This window comes from Bison bison, unplaced genomic scaffold, assembly GCF_000754665.1.
Source record: "Bison bison bison isolate TAMUID 2011002044 unplaced genomic scaffold, Bison_UMD1.0 scf7180017864452, whole genome shotgun sequence".
Lineage (NCBI taxonomy): Eukaryota > Metazoa > Chordata > Mammalia > Artiodactyla > Bovidae > Bison > Bison bison.
In genome coordinates, this window is record NW_011495014.1 from 1,293,018 (window position 1) to 1,314,437 (window position 21,420).

General features: G+C 39.6%; 1 long non-coding RNA gene across 5 annotated transcripts in view; it reads right to left on the reverse strand.

The window, feature by feature from the left end:
• The window catches only part of LOC105002365, a 574,024-nt gene that overhangs the window by 70,653 nt on the left and 481,951 nt on the right, over positions 1-21,420 (reverse strand). The gene's annotated exons all lie outside the window — the stretch shown is intronic.

The window sequence follows — 21,420 nt, forward strand, 5'->3', positions numbered from 1 at the left end:
AGAAACTTCCAGAGTCCTTTCTGAGTCTGTTCTCTTTGCCTCACCTGGCTGAGAGATATCAATTTCTCAGTAAGGACAATTGGAAGTATATATCAGCTCTCCACTCTTTAGCATTAATATTTTGTGGGCATATAATTTTCCTTACCACATTATGGTACTCATATAGCTTCAATAAGTTCCTGAGTTGCCTTCACACAATACTGAAATACTCCCTGTTGCCAACCTTGTTATAGTTTGATACCTCTTCTCCATTATTGCAATCAAGATTTTTGGTTGCCATATAATCAAAGAACAGATTTCTTTAGAAGTCTTATTTCCGAAAGAGTGAACTTCAGGCTACAAAGATGATTTAGTGTGATTTAAGAGGTAGTCATTTAACAATGATGCCCCAGGTCTGGAGGCCTAAGGCAGTGGGTATGGTCCATCCTGACAGGGAGAAATATTCTATCACTGTATCAGCATTATTTAAAATTGACCGTGTGTGGGCATAATTAAAAAAAAACACTTTTAGTCAATTTTATAGTTTTTAAAATTGTCTTTAAACTCTGAACCCCCTTATTGCCTGCATCTATGATGGACATTCTCAGTATATCACCACCGACCTGGGTATTCACTTTCTGTTTCTCTTACCAGATTGCAACTTCTTTGAGGGCACGAAAGAGATGTAAATTACCTTTGGATAATAGAGCCTAAAATTTAATGGATTCTTAGTATAGGTTTGTTGAAGAAAGGAATTTCACTTATTATGATGCGTTTGGTGACACACAACCAAACATCCAGTTTACACTGATATTAACAACACTGCAGATACACTGAATCACAAGAGAAATTTGGTTCACTGACCCAACAATGTTCTCAAATACCCACTCTCTTTTTCCTCTCCACTCTGCTTTCTGGGGTGTCACATCACCCACACAGACAAAAACTGGCTTCTGGTAACTCTAAAGATGACAAAAGTCTTCCTCCATGACTGGAGAAACCCAGGAGTAATTCTAGAAACATTTTCATAAAGGCAAGGAGGCTTGATTTCCAAATCTTGCTCTCCATTCTCATTGTTCTGGCCTGGGTCACGTGCTTACCCCTGAATCAATGGCTCCTAGAGCCAGGGAAGAAGCAAGCTCCTCCCAGAAACTGGAAGGAAGGCTGGAGTGTGTACCAGGGGAAGTGGGCATGGAGGTTGAGAAGGCCTGACAGTGCCTACCCAAGGGATAAAGTATAATAGGTTGTATATTGGGGGATGAATGCAGGCTTTCACTTGGAACAGAGCTTATGATATTGGGCAAAATCTAAAAATAATCAGCTGCATATGAACCATTTCTAAACAAATTTTTATTATTTACATATTTGATTATTTGTATTGCTAGTATTTTATTTTCAGAGTATTTGCATGAAACTGATCTTATCTACTCCTTGTTATCATTCAGAGGGCTAGCCAGGTAAGATATTTCTACTCCGTACCCTTCTTATTCTAATTTATCATATGGGCTATTCTTGTAAAGTATTTGCAAAGTATTGAAAAAATAAGAAAGCTATTTATTAGCATGCTATAGTAATATTGTTTTACCTGCCACATTTGACTTTGACTAAAAGGAAGTCCACCAGAGTTTTATTGACGATTATTTTGCATCCAAGTGACAAAAGTAATTTTCATATATTGAGGTATGGGCAAGACATTCTGGCTCATATATGAGTTATCTTGAATTTTATGCTGACTAAAACAGCCTATTTGTGGACTTTCAAACATACACTGTACATCTGCCTTAATTATTAAAGAAAAGGACGCACTGACCAGAAGTAAAGAAAATCCATATTAAAAATAAAGATTAAATGCCTCCCTCCCTGGAACAGCCATGCTGGTTTTCCTCCAGTGATAAGACTCCCTTCCCAGGTGCCAAGACCACACTGACTCACTGGTAAGTGTTGGTCTGTTTTTGTTGAAACCTTGAAGAAATATATCCATGACTTGTTTAATGTTCTTTGTTCTGACAAGATATAAAACCATGTTGAAAACCATGCTTCCCTGGAGCAGTTTCTTAGAGTAACCTGGGAAGCTGTCTTCCAGACTATAATCCTCAGTTTGGCTCAAATAAAACTCTTCTCGACTTTTACTATCGATAGTTTAATATTTTTGTTGACAGAAGTTAAGAATGCCAAAGAAGCCAAAGACATCTCACTACAAGGTGTTTTCACTGGTGTTCAAGAGCAGTATGTACTAACATTTCTGGAAAAAAATTAGGTCAAAGAACTCAGGAAATTCTACATTTATACATTAAAATACATGTTCCACTGTCAAGCATGAAGTTAGGAAGACTGTACCTGACATCTATCTTTACTGTTGGCAAAAAGTGGATCCCTCAGAGAAGCTATTAAAGGTGTTCCATTTACCCAATCTGACTAGCCCAAAATACATTGGTTTACAAGGTTTCCCAATGGAATCACTTTTAATACAATGTGGACTATAATAAAAAGGCTGTTTCACTGTTCATTCATTCCTTCAGTTCACAAATATTTATTGAACTCTTACTAAAGGGTTAATCTTTGGAATGACAAGGAGCTTATAGTCTAGTTATATGGAGGCTGATAATAAACACAAATATATAATGTGAAGTGGAGAAAAGCACTTAACATATTCTATATATGAAGAAAATAAGGTAGGTTAGAACCAGAAGGGAGAAAACGCTAAATACCTGGAAAGGATGTAGTTGAAGGGAACACAAATCATGTCCCTACATTTTTCTTAACATGGGAAATAAAGCCATTTGGACCACAATCCTTTCAGCAGTAGCTTTCAGGAAGAATTCTTAGCTTTGGCACTATGGACAAATGTTTTCTAATTCCTATCTCAGCCATCTGACCCCATGCTTTCTTTCTTTGGATTAAGGAAGCTACTACCTCTTATGGATAACTCTTTGATTTTTTATCTTAGGGAATTATTTAAATTTTCATCACTATATCAAGCTGTCTTGTAAGTTACATCACAACTATATGTGAATCATAAATTTAGAAATTACAGTTGTTTAGTAAAGTCAGGAACAACTTAATTTAAAAATCTCCCCATTTGCTAGGATGCAATTTAGAATCAGAGCTATTTTATCCTTCATTGCACACCCCTAATTGTTATAGCTTAGGCAGCTGAAAGAAAAAAAAAAAAATCAATCCAACCTTGAGTAAGAGGGCAGGAGGAACAAAATCTGGACTGGAATTAACCATCAAGAAACTTAAAAATATAGAATAGGTTGAGCTTAGGGAGACACACTATTTCACATCTAAGCATAAAGGAAGGGCTGCTTATAATACTGTCTTAATAGTTATACATTTCAATCCAAGAGCTATCACGGGAAACCTGGAAAGATAGTGAATGTCAGAAAATGGAAGATGTCAAGGATACACAGAGTTCAAAGGCAACTGTCTCTTCGTTTCAAATATGGATAAGAGTAGGTCCCACAATGGAAAATACACAGACAACAAGGCAATCAGAAGGGAGAGTTTGACTTTTCTCTGAAACTTCTAGCTATTCTGAAAAGCTAAGAAATCTTGAGGTGTTATATGAAATCTCTCTTTTCAGAGGTCTGAATTATAACCCTGTTTGTCTAGACAGGGATTCTTAAGTATTTTTTGGTGTATCCATATTACGCGTGTTTCACATAGAAGATATTAGGGGTATTTGAGGCTGAAAGAAAAAAAAAAAAAAGTGCATCACTGTAGTACCTTCTTTTCTAGGAAAATATCACTTGAGAAAAGCCAAACATGAAATTGACCCTAGCTTCAGGGATTTGCAGAGTAGGTCCAGTCATTCTCTTTGTGTCCATCATGATGTCTGAGTTTACTGCATTTTAAAAATGAATTTGATCTTACCACCTAATTTGAAGTTTTCACTCATTAACCCATACCCATATATATTTAACCAAGGAATCACGCAATATTTGTGATTGGTTTATTTCTCTTAGCCTAATGTCCTCAAGGTTCATTCATGCTGTAGCATATGTTAAGATTCCATTCTTTTTTAATGCTGAATAATATACCATTATATATTCACCATGTTTTGTTTATCCATTCATCTGTTGATGGATATGAAGGTTGCTTTCACCCCTTGACTATTGTGAATAATTTCACAGATTTTCTTACCACCTGGTATATGTCATTTTAGAACTCAAGTGCAAGAGCTAAAAGCTGATGCTACTGTCATTATAAATTCTTCTCTGTAGTTTTCCCTTTCTACTGAAGGCTTCTTGAGGTGAGCACAGGAAACATGGGATCCCACACTCAGGAATCTTAGCTCAATGATTTAGGGGTTTGTAATCATGAAGCCTTTATGTGTTAATTCACGGCCTCTCTCGTCTAAGAAAGACAACTCATTTAATCAATCACCTTATGTTTAAATTGCCTTTCCAAAATTCCTGATGAGTATTTTTCTGACCCATACTGGTAACTGCAATGATGGATGAAGTCTGAAGCACAACTGCCATCTTTCGACTGCTCTAGCAGAGAATTCTTTTTCGAGCTAAACTGACATGCAACTTGGATTGGCTCTACTCTGCTATGTAATGAGTGTTTGTGTCTCCCCTCAATCCCAAATTCATACGCTGAAACTCTAATGAGATGGCATTCAGAGATGGGGCTTTTGGGAGGTGATTAGGTCTTGAGGGGTGGAATTCTCATGGTGGGAAAAGAGAGCTGGCCCTCTCTGCTCTCTGCCATGTGAAGATACAGGGAGAAGATGACCAACAGTAAACCAAGAAGAGTGTCTTCCCCAGACATCAGATCTGCTGGCATCTTGATCTTGGACTTCCCAGCCTCCAATACCATGAGAGGTAAATTCTTGTTCTTTAAGCCCCTAGTCTATGGTGCTATGTTGTAACTGCCTGAATGAACACATACGCTTTGGATTCATGAAGAACGTATCATAGACTCACCGAATGTCAAACAACCTGGAAACAGTCTCTTCCAGGCACCTCTGAATTATAGGCTCATTTCACTTCCTTGAGGGAAACTCTTCAAATCTCTGAAGATTGGACAATATTATGTCTTCCCTTCTTCTGGCTAAACACTGCTGGCTCCTAAGATCCCTTTTCAACTGAAGGGGTTGTGGACCCTCTGCCCTTCAAGTTGTTCTTTTCTAAGCCTACTCCAAGTGACCTGTATTTCATTTAAACTCTAAGACCCAGAAATGGAACTTATATAGCTCTTTATGCTAACAATCATCTATTGATCTACACCTTTTGAATATGATCATTTGTCCAGCTATGAATTCAATGACTACTGATGAAGAGCTCAGGCTCTATGGTCAAGAAGATCTAGATTTAAAGCCAAGCTCTTTTCAGTTATGTGATACAGGGAAATTAATCTCATTAAGCCATTGCTTCCTCATCCATTTAACAGAGATTACCTAGTATGTATCTCACATAGAATGCAAGCTAAAGTACTTAGGACAATGCCTGGCACACAGTAAATTCTGAATTAATCTAAGTTTCTGTAAGCCCATACTTTCCCATCTATTCAAATTGCCATTATAAGAGGCAAGGAGATCTAAATAAAGGGGAAAATAATGATTGGAATAATAGATCTTTTCATTTGCATTACTTATAATGATACTTTTATCAAAGCAAAGAGTTGCTTATCATTAGTTGCTTCAGCCCTGTAAAAAAGATTTGTTAGAATGAGTTACTAGGTTTTGTTCAGTTTGGAATCCTAAAATCTGAAATTTATTCTAGCTGAATTCATGCACTCTTTGAATTTATTAATCCAGTTCAACAGCAATCTGGTAATTCTTTCTGAGCAGTACAGTTTAACTGAGTTTTAGACTGCTCTCTCCTCATACCATCAATACTACCTTGAACCTCCAATGCCTTTTGAAGGAGGAGTCCTACATGTATTGCAGTGACAACAAGGGTTGACAAATATTTTACAGACATGCTGAATTATCTTTTGAGATAATCCTTTTAGCACTTGGTTACACTGTCATGCTATTCAGATCTTGAATGATACAGAATTTTATTTGTCTTAAACATGGCACTAAAATATATTTTGGGGGTTGAATTTTCATATCATGTGTCTCAAAAGACATGGTTGGATATGAAAAGCACGTGGATGATATGAAGGCAGTCAGTCGGCTATGGGTCAAGTTCTGGAGCTTTTACCCATGGATTCTGCAACTTGGACTAAGTATTCTCCTTATGCTACTCTTTGGTCTCTCATAACTAAATGGAAGTACTGATACTAGCTACTTCAGAGAGTTGCTGTAAATGAAAGAATATATATGAAATACTTAGGGCTTCTCTGGTCGTCCAGTGAGCAAGACTTCTCCTTGCAAATTAGGGAATGCTGGTTTGATCCCTGGTGAGGGAACTAAGATCCCACATGCCACAAAGCGACTAAACTCCTATGCTGCAACCACTGAGCCTGAGCCACAACTAATGGGCCCACACTCTGGAGACTGAGAGCTACTGAGCCCATGTGCCCCAACCACTGAAGCCCGCATACCCTGGAGCCTGTGCTTGCAACAGGAGAAGCCACTGCAGTGAGAGGCCCTGGAAGTGCAACTAGAGGGTAGCCCCTACTTGCCACAACTAGAGAAAGCCTGCACACAGCAGCGAAGACCCAGCACAGCCAAAAAATAACCGTCTTATTCCTACATTTTCTTTTTCAAAAGGCATAGCTTGTAAATACTTCATAGGATAATTGTAAGATGAAATGGGATAATACAACCAAAGCACTTGGGACAGAGTAGAAGCTCAGTGAATGGTCATTACTTTTTCCCCCTTCTGTCCTCAACTCTTTTTTCATCCTTCACTAATACGTACCTTTATCTATCCATACCTATAGGAATATATGTAGGAGAGATGTATTTATTTTTGCACAACTAGCTTTGAGCCAGTGAAAATGCTTCTGCAATATTATGCTGTGCTGCATGCTCAGTCGCTACAGTTACGTCTGACTCTTTTTGAGACCCAGTGGACCACAGCCCTCCAGTCGTCTGTCCATAGGACTCTCCAGGCAAGAATAGTGGAATGAGCTGCCATGCCCTCCTCCAGGAAATATTATGCTACATATTATCGAATATAAGCAGTCCCTGCTAAGATAGCAAGGGCAGAGACAGATCGAAACTCACACTCTCATTACTCTTGCTCTGTGGTTGGCCCTTTGATATGTTCAGCTGCTACTGGGCCAGAGGTCTCTAGACAGTCTATTGGAATTTCATTTGCTAAATCCTGGAGATAGCAGAGACCAAGGAAATATAATAAAAAAGGCATGGCTCCTAGAATTTATTGGCAAATCCAAAGAAACAAAAAAGCAAAATTTGATATAACCAGGGGCTCTTCATACTCCTGTTTTCCACCTTTGCCACATGCTGTCTAGCTAACCTAAGCTATTTTTCAGTGTAGTTTTGGAAATCAGAGGGGGGATTTAATGCCTTGCTTGAGCATGCTTTCGTTTGGCTCAGACTGATTTATATTTAAGACTGTATTCCTTTCTTCAAAGAACTTTGTTAGAATGAGTGTTTAAAAATATAAAACCTTGTGCAAACTCAGTCACTTGAAAAGAGAGCGAGAAGATGATGGCAGCAGAAGCAGAAATGGAAGAGAAATAAAACACTTCACATATTAAAAATAGAAGAGGCGGAAGTGGCCGCTGTTAATGAGGTATTTGAAAAAAATCAAGCAAAGAAAGATGGACGGAAACACACACACACACACGCACAAAATGGGAAGAATCAAAGATGCAGACACAACACAATAAAAAGAAGTCAACTCACTTTGAGTATATTGTCTGTTTTCTTCTTTTCTATTATCTGCTTGATTTAATAGCAAAGAGGTCCAGCAGTGAAACTGGAGGCACTGGCTTGTTAAAGAAAGAGATTTTAAAAGAGAGCCTTTCATAATTCATATTCCATTCTCTAAGATCCATATTTGAATGCTTCTAAAGAGGAATCACTGTGGTTGTTAGGGCAGCCTGTGTTACTTTCCATGACCTCAGGAATAAATGGATTGTGCCTTCCAGACCAAGGACTCACATGGTTCATGGAACTCTCACTCAAATAATTAGTTTTTTGCTGATGTCTGAGTAATCTCTGAAGTTTTCCCATACGTACAGGCCATGATGACAGCAACTGAAAAGTTGCTTTGCCTCAGAGCAATAATGGCCTGGAAACTGGGTTAACTTGAGGTTACAGTCACAGCCACAAGCAAATAAACTTGTAAACTGGTAGAAAATGAGATCAAAGACTACTGTTCCTTTTTTTTCCTTTCATCCCTGTTTGGGTAAATAATGACTGGGCCAACGTATGTTTGCTTTTTTTACTGACTGGGCTCCAAAAAATATTTACAGGGGAGTTTATTCTGTAGAACAGTCCCTGGATTCATGTTTCTGAATCTCTGTAGTCAACAATAATTCTTGTAGACCCACGAATATGACTCTTGGATGTCAACAAACCAAAGTGTGAAATGTCCTGTCTGTGCACAAGAAGAAGTGATGTTGCTTAAGAACTGGCACAGCCTGGGCTCTTTTTTGATTCCCTCTATGACCTTGAACTTGCACTGCCTGCCTTTTACTTTCCTGGACTGGCGAGCTGGGTAATACGACTTACTTTAAACCAGGAAATGGCAATATGCCAGGTGCCCTCAGGTGAATTTAGTCCAATAACATCACCATGTCAGTGGCCTTTGCCCAGCACACGGGGAGAAGAGGGGAGGACAGAGTCTCCTGGATCCTTTCAATTACCACAGAAGCTCCCCTCACACCCATCAGAGAGATGATGTAGCACACCATTAGCTGCGTTTGTGGGAACCTGAGCCAAAGATTAATGGGTTCTAAAGATTGTTGAGCTCCAGAGTAGCATGCTGTTCCTTCGTTCTCATATTTTTTCACTAGCAACTAGCTTTGCACTCTTGGCAAATCATTTGAAATCTCTCTGTGCCTCTGCTGTTAGTCTGTACAATGAAGCTAGTATGTCTTACAGGACTGTGGCAACCAAACTGTATTGGATTGAAAGTGTTTTTGAAACTTAGGAACTATTTAAGCAAATGAGACACTAAGAGGTAGGTTACTATGAAGGTTAAGAGCACACTGCAGCCAAAATTCCTGGATGAGAAACAGGCAGGGTGTCATCCATGTAAGTGAATGTGTAAGTGCCCCATTCACAGACTCTCCTAATAAGAAACTCAGGTTTTCTTCCCACTCTTGCCCAACAACTCTCTTAAAGCTGCCCTCATCGGGGTCACAGATAAGCCTCCTCATGGCTAGATTCAGCAGACATTTTCCAATCATCTGGTATAAAATGGGAACGAATAGTTCCTAATAATAGTAGGTGCATATCTTTATACATTTGTCCAAACCCACAGAATGCACATCAGGAATGAACCCTAATGTAAACCATGGATTTTGGGTGATAACTCTGTATCGCTGTAAGTTCATCAACTGTAACAAATGTACCACTCTGGTGGCAATACTGATAGTGGGAGAGGCTGTGCATGTGCAGGGGCAGGGGATATGTGGGAAATCTCTGCACTTTCTGGTCAGTTTTGCCATGGATCTGACACTGCCTAAAAAATAAAGTCTACTAAAAAAGAAAAGAAAAACAGTATCTATCTCACAGGGTGTTATGAGGATTAAAAATCTATATAAAAAGCATATATTATACCCAGACAGCTTATATTACTCAACCAGCTTGTATCCAACCAGTCCATCCTAAAGGAAATCAGTCTGAATATTCATTGGAAAGAATGATGCTGAAGCTGAAACTCCAATACTTTGACCACCTGATGCGAAGAACTGACTCATTTGAAAAGACCCTGATGCTGGGAAAGGCTGAAGGGAGGAGGAGAAGGGGATGACAGAGGATGAGATGGTTGAATGGCATCACCGACTCGATGGACATGAGTTTGAATAAGCTCCAGGAGTTGGTAATGGACAGGGAAGCCTGGCGTGCTGTGGTCCATGGGGTCGCCAAGAGTCGGACACAACTGACCGACTGAACTGAATATTATACCCAACATAAACATTCAAAAAAGGTCAGAAGAGTTTTCATGAATCTCTCAAAGAATATTCTTTTCTTCCTCTCTTTGCTTTCATTTAATTATCTTCAATGTAGGGCTATTAATTAATCATCTTCAATGATGACAGAGAGATCATTATGTTAACTGAGTTCCAATGCTACATGAATAACAGCAATATACTGTGTTGTGCTTAGTCGCTCAGTCGTGTCAGACTCTTTGTGACCCTATGAACTGTAGCCTGCCAGTCCATGGGATTCTCCAGGCAAGAATACTGGAGTAGGTTGTCACGCCCTCCTTCAGGGAATCCTCTCAACCCAGGGACTGAACCCAGGTCTCCCACACTGCAGGCAGATTCTTTACCATCTGAGCCAACAGGGAAGCCCGAGTAAGAGCAATACCTTCTATTAAAGAACATTAGGTTTTGCTCACATAAAGTAAATGATGAATGAACTGATTCATTTGCCTTCCCCCTTTTCTATCTGTTTCTCCCTACTTCATTCAATTATGGGTGTCCCACCAAACTGACCACATTTTAGTTCTACACAAAAACATTAGGGATTTATAAAGGAAGCAGCTGTTTTGCTAAAGTTACAGCCACACTATTATCAGATTCAGCAGTTTCCACACCGGCAGCTTATTTCCAGGTGAAGCTAAACCCTTGCCAATGGCAGATCTTCCTATGTGTCAGCTTCACTGCTGTGGGAAGGCTCTGCTGCTGCTGCTGCTGCTGCTAAGTCGCTTCAGTCGTGTCCGACTCTGTGCAACCCATAGACAGCAGCCTACCAGGCTTCCCGTCCCTGGGATTCTCCAGGCTTGCCAGGACTTAATTCAAGCCACCTGCTGAAGGTTGAACACCAAGTGTCTGGAGTAAGCGCTATGAATCCAAAGAGAGTCCGTGTCAATTATGTCAGTATTACTCACAACTCTCACTGTTTTATTATTATTATTATTTTAATACTGTGTGACAAAATGAGATTTGATAAAAAGTTTTACCATGACATTTTATAATATCGATAAACCTCATCCACATGAGCAATTTACAATTTTATGCTTCACTGTATTCTACTTTTGGCTACATGGGCTGTGTGGTCTGAATTTACATAAATATTCAGATAATAAAACATCTGTTCCAATTAAAGGCATTTTGCATTTGTCTTATCACAATCGTATCAGGTCTGACATTGAACTTAAAGAGTTTTTGTTCTTGGCCTTATAAGAAGAGCATTATGTAAGCTACAATTCTATGTATAAAAACACTGCCCTTCCTGCTGAGCACAGTGAGACTGAACAAGTGTTTTTACCAAATCCTTGCAGGTCAAAAGGAAAATGAAAGTTTGCTGAGTAAGTTTTAAGGGCTGAGGAAGGGGGAAAACAAAAATCTTAGGGAAAGACAATTGACAGTCAGGGCTAAGGGGCCTGGGAACAAATCCACTTAAGGGTAGAGAAGCAACCAACAATCACCCTTCTGACTCTGAGGCATTAATCAGCCCATGGTTTTCTATAAGCAGAAAAGAAAGAGAGAAGGGCCTCAAGATGGAAGCTTTTGGTTTTAAATCATGTTTTGTAAATGGGGGATGTCTGCAGTGAAACAGACTGATGTTCCTCAGAGAGGGTGTCCTCAATTATCCCTGGAAAATAGTCATAGGAATTCCAATGATTTTAAGAAGGAGCATTAGGCAGAGATACAATGTTGCAAAACAAAAGATGATGGAGTTACCAACTCATTCTCAACAACAGCAATGACAGGAAGCTACAAGTGAGTAACCTGACTCCATATGGTGAGAGGATCCTTCAAACAGCAAGAAGGAAGGGAAAGCGCCTGGTTAACCTTGGGTGTGCTGATCTTGGGGGTACTGAGGAGATGGAACTTGTAAACAATGAATGTGCAAAGAAAGTCTGATACACACGGCAGGTGTTCAGTATGTAGTTCAGAAATAAAGGAAGCTGTGTGTAGCATCAGTAGAACAATACTAGCTCCCACTTATTGACTCCTAATTAGCCGCCAATTTTTGTTAACTTATTGAGTCATTTGACAGATGAAAAAAAAAAACAAAAAACACACCAGCTTTCAGAGAGATTAAATATTCACCCAATTTAATACAGCCAGTTGCCTGTGCAGCTAAAACTCTAACCTAAGCTTGATTATAGAATCAGACATCTTAATCCTTATGGTTTAGTGAAGACTCTGCTCATAGGAGCCATTTTTTCATGGGTTCAAGTTCCCAGCCTACTACTTACTAGCTTGAGTGATTTACACAATCTCTTACAACTCATTTGCTTGTCTACAAAATGAGGATAATCCTGGTTGCTATGGTCTGTTCACATTCTTCTTTCAAATTCATATGCTGAAGCTGTAACCCTTAAATGTAATAGTATTTTTGAAATGTAAGGTTTGGGAGGTGGTTAGGTAATAGGGTCATTAAGGTGAAGCCCCAATGATGGGACTAATGTCCTCATAAGAAGAAGAAGGGACCTCTTTCTGCCATGTGAGAATACAGGGAGAAGGCAGCTTCTCTGCCAGGAAGAGGGTTCGCAACAAGAACTCAATCATTCTGGCACATCTGTGATCTTGGAATTCCTCCAGAATTGTGGGGGTAAAATGTTTAAACTATCTCCTTGGTCTGTAGGATTCTGTTAGAGAAGCCTGAGCTAAGACCCTAGTGCTTCCTTTCATGGGTGTGTGTGAGTATTAACTGAAATAGTATTTGGAAAGTTCTGAGCGACTGAACTGAATTGAACTGAACTGAGTGTATGCTAAGTATGGTGTATGGTAACTACTCTGTAAATGTGAACTATTAATATCTTTAAAAGCATCAGCTACTGCTTATGTGTGATTTTCATATGAACAAGAGCAAAATGACCCATTTTTGACCAAAACTAATATTTGGAACATCTTTCTAGGTGCTGAGATTTATTCTCTTGTTGTTGTTTAGACACTCAGTTGTATCCAACTCTTTGCGACTCTATGGACTGCAGCATGGAAGGCTTCCCTGTCTTTGACTGTCTCTCAGAGCTTGCTCACATTCATGTCTACTGAGTTGGTGAAGTCATCTAACCACCTTGTCCTCTGTCATCCCCTTCTCCTCCTGCCTTCAATCTTTCTCAGCATCAGAGTCTTTTCTAATGAGTCTGCTCTTAATATCAGGTGCCCCAAGTACTGGAGCTTCAGCTTCAGCATCAGTCTTTCTAATGAATATCCAGGACTGATTTCCTTTAGATTGGACTGGTTGGATCTCCTTGCTGTCCAAGGGACTCTCAAGAGTCTTCTCCAACAACACAGTTCAAAAGCATCAATTCTTCGGTGCTCAGCCTTCTCTATGGTCCAACTCTCACATTCATACACGATTACTGGAAAAACCCATAGCTTTGACTATATGGACCTTTGTATTCTCTTACATGTTAAATAATAACACTTACATTTTCTATGTATGATGTCTCATGTGGAAACCCATGGACAGACACTAGGGAGGCAGTGCTATGTGATATGAAGGGCATGACATTTGGAGCCAGAAGACCTGCTTCAATCTCAGCTCTGAGTGGCTGTGTACCCTTCAACAAACCAGTTGTATCTTTAAGCCTCACTCTGCCTTGGTAAAAGAGTTCAGAATAATACTCCCTGTCAGACGATGATAGGTTTTAAAGTATTTCATAAACTGTAAAGCACTGTACAAATATTAGTTATTATGTTAACACCATGAGAATGTCTGAAAAAAAGAGAGAAAACAGCACGTTGCTAGTGAAATCTGAAGAGCTTTTTAATTTGGGAATTGTTGCCAACACCATTAAGAACTTAGACACACTGTACTAAATTTAGCTTAAAACAAACAAAAAAATGAAATGTGATTCAACCCCCAAAAAGATGTATCTCATTATACATGAAGAAAGGACTCTGAAATAGAGTCAGAGAAACCTAGAGAGGAACATTGTGGACACATAACCCAGAAGTTATAGTAAATTAGAAGACAAGAGTTGCGTTTTTCCAATGTCATGCAGCATTGAAAAGGGGAGTTCTATTTTAGGCTTTTATCAAGAGACAATGGACTCCTTTCTTCTTTTTGGAGCTGAACAATGCGGGTCTAGCACCCTTCTGGGTACTGCAGGTCAGATACAAGAGCCAGAATGCCTCACACACACCATACATACACAAGAGTCTGTCTTTGAAGAAGAAATTGGTCTAATTAGAGACCTCAGTGAGGGCACTCGGCCACCACCCACAGCTTCGTCAAACCAGTGGATGCCCCTCCGCTCTTCTCATGCTTTTTTTCGTCAAAGGGATTTTGCCTGCTTCACTTCTGTACGTGACTTTTTTGGATCAGCTTGAATCTGATCTGAATCTAAGTATACAGGAAGCAGACCGGACAAAGAGACCATTGAGAATACATTGGAAACGATGGAGGAACATGGTGACTGATCAAAATGAATCGTAGTATTTGGTAAAGCAACATGTTGAAAAAATAAACCCAGACCTATGGTTCCCAAGGAGTGGGAGTAAAGAGGGAAAGATTGGGAGTTTGGGATTAGCAGATGCAAACTACTATATATAGAATGGATAAACAACAAGATCCTACTATATAGCATAGGGAAAACTATATGCACTATCCTGTGATAAGCCATAATAGAAAAGAAAATGAAAAAGAAAATATACATGTAACTGAATCACTTTTCTGTATAGCAGAATTTAATACAATATTGTATATCAACTATTTCAATTAAAAAAAAAAACTCTAAAAAAAAGCTTGAGATAATAGGGAGAGGGGAAAATATATGGATCAAATGATTGTTACTCTCAGAGGAAGTTTCCATGGCTGCCCCCGGTGAGGTGCGTCCCTACACACAATTCCAGGCTGTCACCCTCCTCTTCTACTAATGAATACAAACACTGAGCCTGTGACTCAGGGGCCCACACACCCCTACTTTCCAGAGCTCTTCCCTCTCTGGCATCATCCTTTTGTCCACTATTTGCACCTGCCATCTTACAGCAGAGAAAGGGTAGTGGTGAGGGTGTAAAATTACATGTCTTGATCAGTTGAATCCCTGGTGTATATTAAGACAACATCCTCTATCATTCTTTTCAGCATGTGTCACCACCTGCCCATTCAACAGGTATATTCTCTACTGATTCTTATGTGGCCCTCTAAGTGGGCAGGACTGGACTTTAGTGACCCTGTCTCATGGTCCAGGCCTTTCCCTTTAAGCTCTCTTTTCTCATAGCCACCAAGTCCAAGCCTCTTTCCTTGGGTCTTTCTAGTGCATGCAGCCATGAAATTAAAAGATGCTTGCTCCTTGGAAGAAAAGCTATGACCAACCTAGATAGCAGAGACATTACTTTGCAGACAGAGGTCCCTATAGCCAAAGCTATGGTTTTTCCAGTAGTCATGTATGGAGGTGAGAGTTGGACCATAAAGAAGGCTGAGCACTGAAGAATTGATTCTTTCTGACTGTGTTGTTGGAGAAGATTCTTGAGAGTCCATTGCACTGTAAGGAGATCAAACTAGTCAATGCTAAAGGAAATCAACCCTGAATACGCTTTCGAAGGACTGATGCTAAAGCTGAAGCTCCAATACTTTGGCCACCTGATGCGAAGAGCTGACTCATTGGAAAAGACCCTGATGCTGGGAAAGATTGAAGGCAGGAGGAGAAGGGGTGACAGAGGATGAGGTGGTTGGATGGCATCATTGACTCAATGGACATGAGTTTGAGCAAACTCCAGGAGATAGTGAAGGACAGGGAAGCCTGGCATGCTGCAGCCCAAGGAGCTGAAGAGTTGGACACAACTGAGCAACTGAACAACAAGTATAAGGATAAGGTATGAGTAACTGATGAACTACCTAGTTAATTTCTCCAAAGAACACACTGGTAAGTTAAAATGAGAGTAATGAAGAAAAACAAATAAGGAATTGAGATAAAAATGGTATTTTCTTTTAGCATACTAATCCAGAATACTTAATTCCCATTAAGATATTTTCTGGAATAAATGTTAAATATCTGAGCTCCATTTCAGTGCCAGGATAATTACTACAAACTTCAGTAATAGAAAGATTGAAAACAAACTACTTAATAAGAGATGAGTTGTATGCATCCAAACAGTAAAAGAATATGCAGCCATTAAAAATGATACTATAAAAATATTAAATTATATGGGAATACCATATCCTAAAGTCTAATATAAACATAGTTTGCTGTTTGACATTTCTGAAATTGGGAAGTATCTCACAGTCAATCTTAAGACAATTCAACAGGTACTAAGCAGATGAGTAAGTTGTCACTTATTTTCCCTGGGCATGCAAGTGTGTGTGCGTGCATATTCAATTGCTAAGTTGTACCCAACACTGTGACCTCATGGACTGTAGCCTGCCAGGCTCCTCTGTTTATAGGATTTCCTAGGCAAGAATACTGGAGTGGATTGCCATTCCCTTTTCCAGAGGATCCTCCCAACCGAGGGATCAAACCTGGGATCAAATCCACATTGGCAGGCGGATTCTTTACCACTGAGCCACCAGGGAAGCCTTAGCTGTATGTTATCTGTTTCTGTTATCTGTGTGCCACTTCAGTTGAGCTATTTGTAATGGTACCACCATATATGTTTCATTTTTAACGTTTGCACTTCTAATTGTAATTTTAGTTGTCATTTTAATTGTCTACAAATACACTTTGATACTACTTTGACATGTAAAATATTGTGTGCACAGAAGATTGTGTCTGCTGCATATCAGACGATACAATTAAAGGCACTAAAAATAGTCAAATCTTAGGAATACAGGACAGAATTTTCCAAGCCAGGAGAAGCTAGTCTGGCTGATTCATACAACATGGAGGACCCTCATTCAAGCACTAATTTATCAAAAGCTTCTGACTGACTTTCAAGAGAAGCTGTTTAACTTTCATTTATTTATAATACATGTAAGAAAACAACAAAACTAAATAGAGCGAAAAGAAAACCTATATGGCTTTTGGGGTCTTTTGATTTGCCTCAAAAATTTAATATCAACCCTAAGAGTGGGGAAACGTCAAGATAAAGATCCCATGTTATGAGAAGTGTCATGTCACTGGGAAAAAATGCAGAACTATTGATGGCCAGCAAAAATGTATGACTATGAATGATGGACACCACATTCTTTCATTTTTTCCCTTACGGAATGGAAATGTCCCTAAGGTTATTCTATGCCTGTCCCACCACTGTAATTTGGAAGTAAATAACTTTACTTATAGTTTAGTAGGTCCACAGATAGAAAAGAAGTTTGCCCCACAATGAAACATACCCAGCTCACCCCTACTTGATTTAGGTGATTTACACAATGAGACTTAGGACTTCTGAGCCAATAATCCTTAGATGTAAGTTTTAGGCTTACACTGATGGTATGATAAGTTGAGACTTGGGAGGATATTGGGATAGGATATAGGTTGGATGTGAATTTTGGGGGGCAAGAAGATGGACTGTGGTAAGCTGAAAAAAGATGCCACTCCCCCCAAATGTGTATTTTCTTTCTAACCCTCAGAACCTGTGAATAATACCTCATGTGGCAAAATAGTGATTATTACCTTAGATGGCAAAAAATGTGATTAAATAAAGGATCTTGAGACTAGGTGTTTAGCTTGGGTTATTTTAGTGGGCCCTAACATTTTCACAACTATGCTTATTCAGGAGGGGCAGAGGGAATTTTGAGATAGACACATACATACAGTGGAGAAGGCACTGTGAAGATGAAGGCGGAGTTTTGCAAGTGACATAGCAAAAATCCAATGAACAGCTGCATCCTCCATTGGCTAGAGGAGGCAAGGAACAGTTTCCGCCTAGAATCTCAGGGGACAGTTCAGTCCTGTCAAAAGACTTGATTTTAGACTTCTGGCCTCCAGAACTGTGATATAATAAATTTCTATTGTTTTAAATTATCAAGTTTGTGGTAATCTGTTTCAGTAGCCAGCCCCAGGAAATGAATGCAAAAGACAGGGGCATATAATAGTATGGTATGGCATCATCAGGAGTTATGAAGGAGAAACTGTTAAAAAAAAAAACATGTAGCACAAATGTGATTTTAATTTTAAAGTAGAAGAATGAATAAATAAACAAAGAAATGCATATGGAAGATAATATGTCTTGGTTTGCTTGGGTTGCCCTAACAGAGTACTATAAAATAGGAAGCTTGAAAAACAGAATTTTTTTTTCTCAGAGCTCTGGAGACTTGAAGTTCAAAATCAGAGTGCAGCATGGTTGGCTTCTGGTGAGGGCTCTTTTCCTGACCTGCAGTTTTCTTCCTGTGTCCTCACAAGGAAGAGACAGACAGCTCTGATTGCTTCCTCTTCTTACAGAGACACTAATCCTGATAGGAGGGCCCCACCCTCAAGACCCCATCTAAAACTAATTAACTCCCAAAGACCCTACTTCCCAACCTCATCACACTGAGGGTGGGGTGTGATTAGAGCTTCAATTTTGGGGAGATGTAAACATTCATCCTGCAATACCATATAACATGGTGTTCTAGGAAACTGAGAATTTACGTGATATTTAATCACATTCTTTCATATGTATAAAGTGTGGTATAAACATTTAACCCTTTGCTGATATGAAAGGAGCCCTTAACCTTGAATTGATAATTAGACCTATTCAGGGTGGGGAATATAGTACTCTGTAGGAAAGAACACAGGCAATTCTCTTGCTTTATAGGGATTAAAGGGTGTGTTCTGAAAGAAAGAGTTCACTGTCATTCAGAAGTGAAACATTCTTTTTTCGTTGTTAATGGTGTCAACTTTGGATTTAAGAAAATTTTTTTAAAATTTCCAGATAATCCAAGAATCACTAATGATAAGGAAATATGGCTTTGATGGGAAGGGATTAAAGGAATGAAAGAGAAACAGAAGGGGAGGCTGAGGAAGAAGGGTAAAGACAGGAGTCCCAGGGGGGCCAGTGGTATGATAAGGTCCACTGCCAGGGGACAAGGCTGAGCCAGCGTGCTAAAGGCATGACCACTACCTACAAAGAGGCACTTAGATCCCAGGAACACTTTGGAGCAGGTCTGGAGAGCAGGCTTAAAGGTCTCTGGGTGGGTACTTGACCATCATGCCTAGCAGTTACCAAAAGTCCTTGTCCCACCACCATGAAGTGACTTTGGGACATGCCTGGGTACTTTAAAACTGAAGAGGACCTTTGGGCCTTGTGGGAATGGTGAAGACAACCTTTGACTGCTGTACCGCACAGTTAAAATGGAGTCCTCAACTTGGAATAAAACAGGATGAATGTTCTTTTTCATGTTTTATTTTGACAGTAAATATGTAATACTGTAAACAGTACAAAAAAAGAAAAAGTAAAGTCCTATGAAATGACATAAAAGAGGAGTCTATATATCTACCAAAAGCCATCTGTTGAGTATCTTAAAAGAAGGATGAGGTAAACTTATCAATGGCATCATATCATAGGTAAAAGACTAGTTGGCTGGTCAACCAAGTGCTTAGCCCAGCGTTAGTTCTCTGAGCCCTGGGACTTTGAAATTAGGAGAGGCTGAAGATTAAGTGAAAACAGAAAATGAACTGGAAAAGTGTGAAAAGCTGATGGAGATAATCACCTCTACCTCCCAAAGAACAAAGCTTAACTCCATCACTTACAAAATTTCCCTTCACATTGGCTTTGGGGCTTTGTGTTGTTAATGATATCTCTTAAGCTCAAAAAAAGTATAGATGCCTTGTGATGGTCAGTGAGCTTCTGGCCTAGAGCAAATCACTGTGACTTAATTGTCTGTTACATGGTATAGAGAGATGGGTTAGATGTTTATGATGACACAGCTTTATACCTGCACTCAATCAGTTGGTTTGTAAAGAACATACATCTTCTCTAACCTTAGTTAGAGAAGGGTGAATGAACATGTGACACAGAAATGATGGAGTGCCTAAATCAAAGAGATATTAATGTCAATTAATACAATACGAATGTCAATTACATGTAAATAACAATGAATTTAAAGATACCTGCAATTCTTGTAGACTGCATTCAGCCTTGCAGAATGCACTGGGTGCAGTCAGATAGAATGAAAGACAAAACTGCCTCTGCCACATACTAGTTCTGCTAAGTTAGACATGTTATTAACCTCTTGGAGTCTTGGTTCTTTTGACCATAAATTGGGGGATAATGATATTTATCTCAAGGGGATGTTGTGAATGTTAATTAGGTAAAGTATCTAAAGTGTTTAACCCAGTGCCTTTGTAAATCCAGTCCCTGTTGTTCTTTGATCTGCATCACCAAATATGAGCTTTGTCAAATTGCAAGTCTACAAGGGAAAAAGGCTCTGGGGCAAGGTGGTTTCTCCTGTCATCATTAAATCATGCTTACTGTTTACTCTTAAGATGAGTCTTGGCTGCTGCTTTGTCTCAGGCAGGGCAATGTGCCTGGACTAGTGGAGACCAAGCCAGGAGCAATAGCGGGGCTGAAAATTCATGAAAAGATAAAACTGCCACAAAGAAAGAGAGGAACAGGTAGGGAGCAGGGATGACATTATTAACTTGCAGCACAAGGCCTCTGGGTATGAAAAACATAGGCGCTGCTTCAAGCAATAATCACAAAACTCACAAAGGAGCTTGAAATTCTAGAACTACTTGGAAGTAGTAGACCTAAGCTGGCAAAGCAGGCTGAAAAAATGATGTCCTGAGATGAGCACCATGGATAGCTCCCAGGGAAGTCATTTTTTTTCCTCCCTGAGGAGGAAGCATCTAAGAAGTACTCAAACCTGTTTCATGGAGAAGCCAACATCTCTGCCTTAAAGAATCAAGATCTATTAAGGCATATTTGATCCCTAATATTAGAAGAACTTTTTACCCATTTCGATATTTCTAAATATAAGTCAATTCAGTTCAGTCGCTCAGTCATGTCCAACTCTTTGCGAACCCATGGACTGCAGCACGCCAGGCCTCCCTGTCCATCACCAACCCCCGGAGTTCACCCAAACTCACGTCCATCGAGTCGGTGATGCCATCCAGCCATCTCATCTTCTGTCGTCCCCTTCTCCTCCTGCCCTCAATCCCTCCCAGCATCAGGGTCTTTTCCAATGAGTCAACTCTTCACATGAGGTGGCCAAACAAAGTACTGGAGTTTCACCTTCGGCATCATTCCTTCCAAAGAACACCCAGGACTGATCTCCTTTAGGATGCACTGGTTAGATCTCCTTGCAGTCCAAGGGACTCACAAGAGTCTTCTCCAACACCACAGTTCAAAATCATCAATTCTTTGGTGCTCAACTTTCTTCACAGTCCAACTCTCACATCCATACGTGACCACTGGAAAAACCATAGCCTTGACTAGATGAACATTTGTTGGCAAAGTAATGTCTCTGCTTTTTAACATGCTATCTAGGTTGGTCATAATTTTCCTTCCAAGGAGTAAGCCTCTTTTAATTTCATGGCTGCAATCACCATCTGCAGTGATTTTGGAGCCCAAAAAAATAAA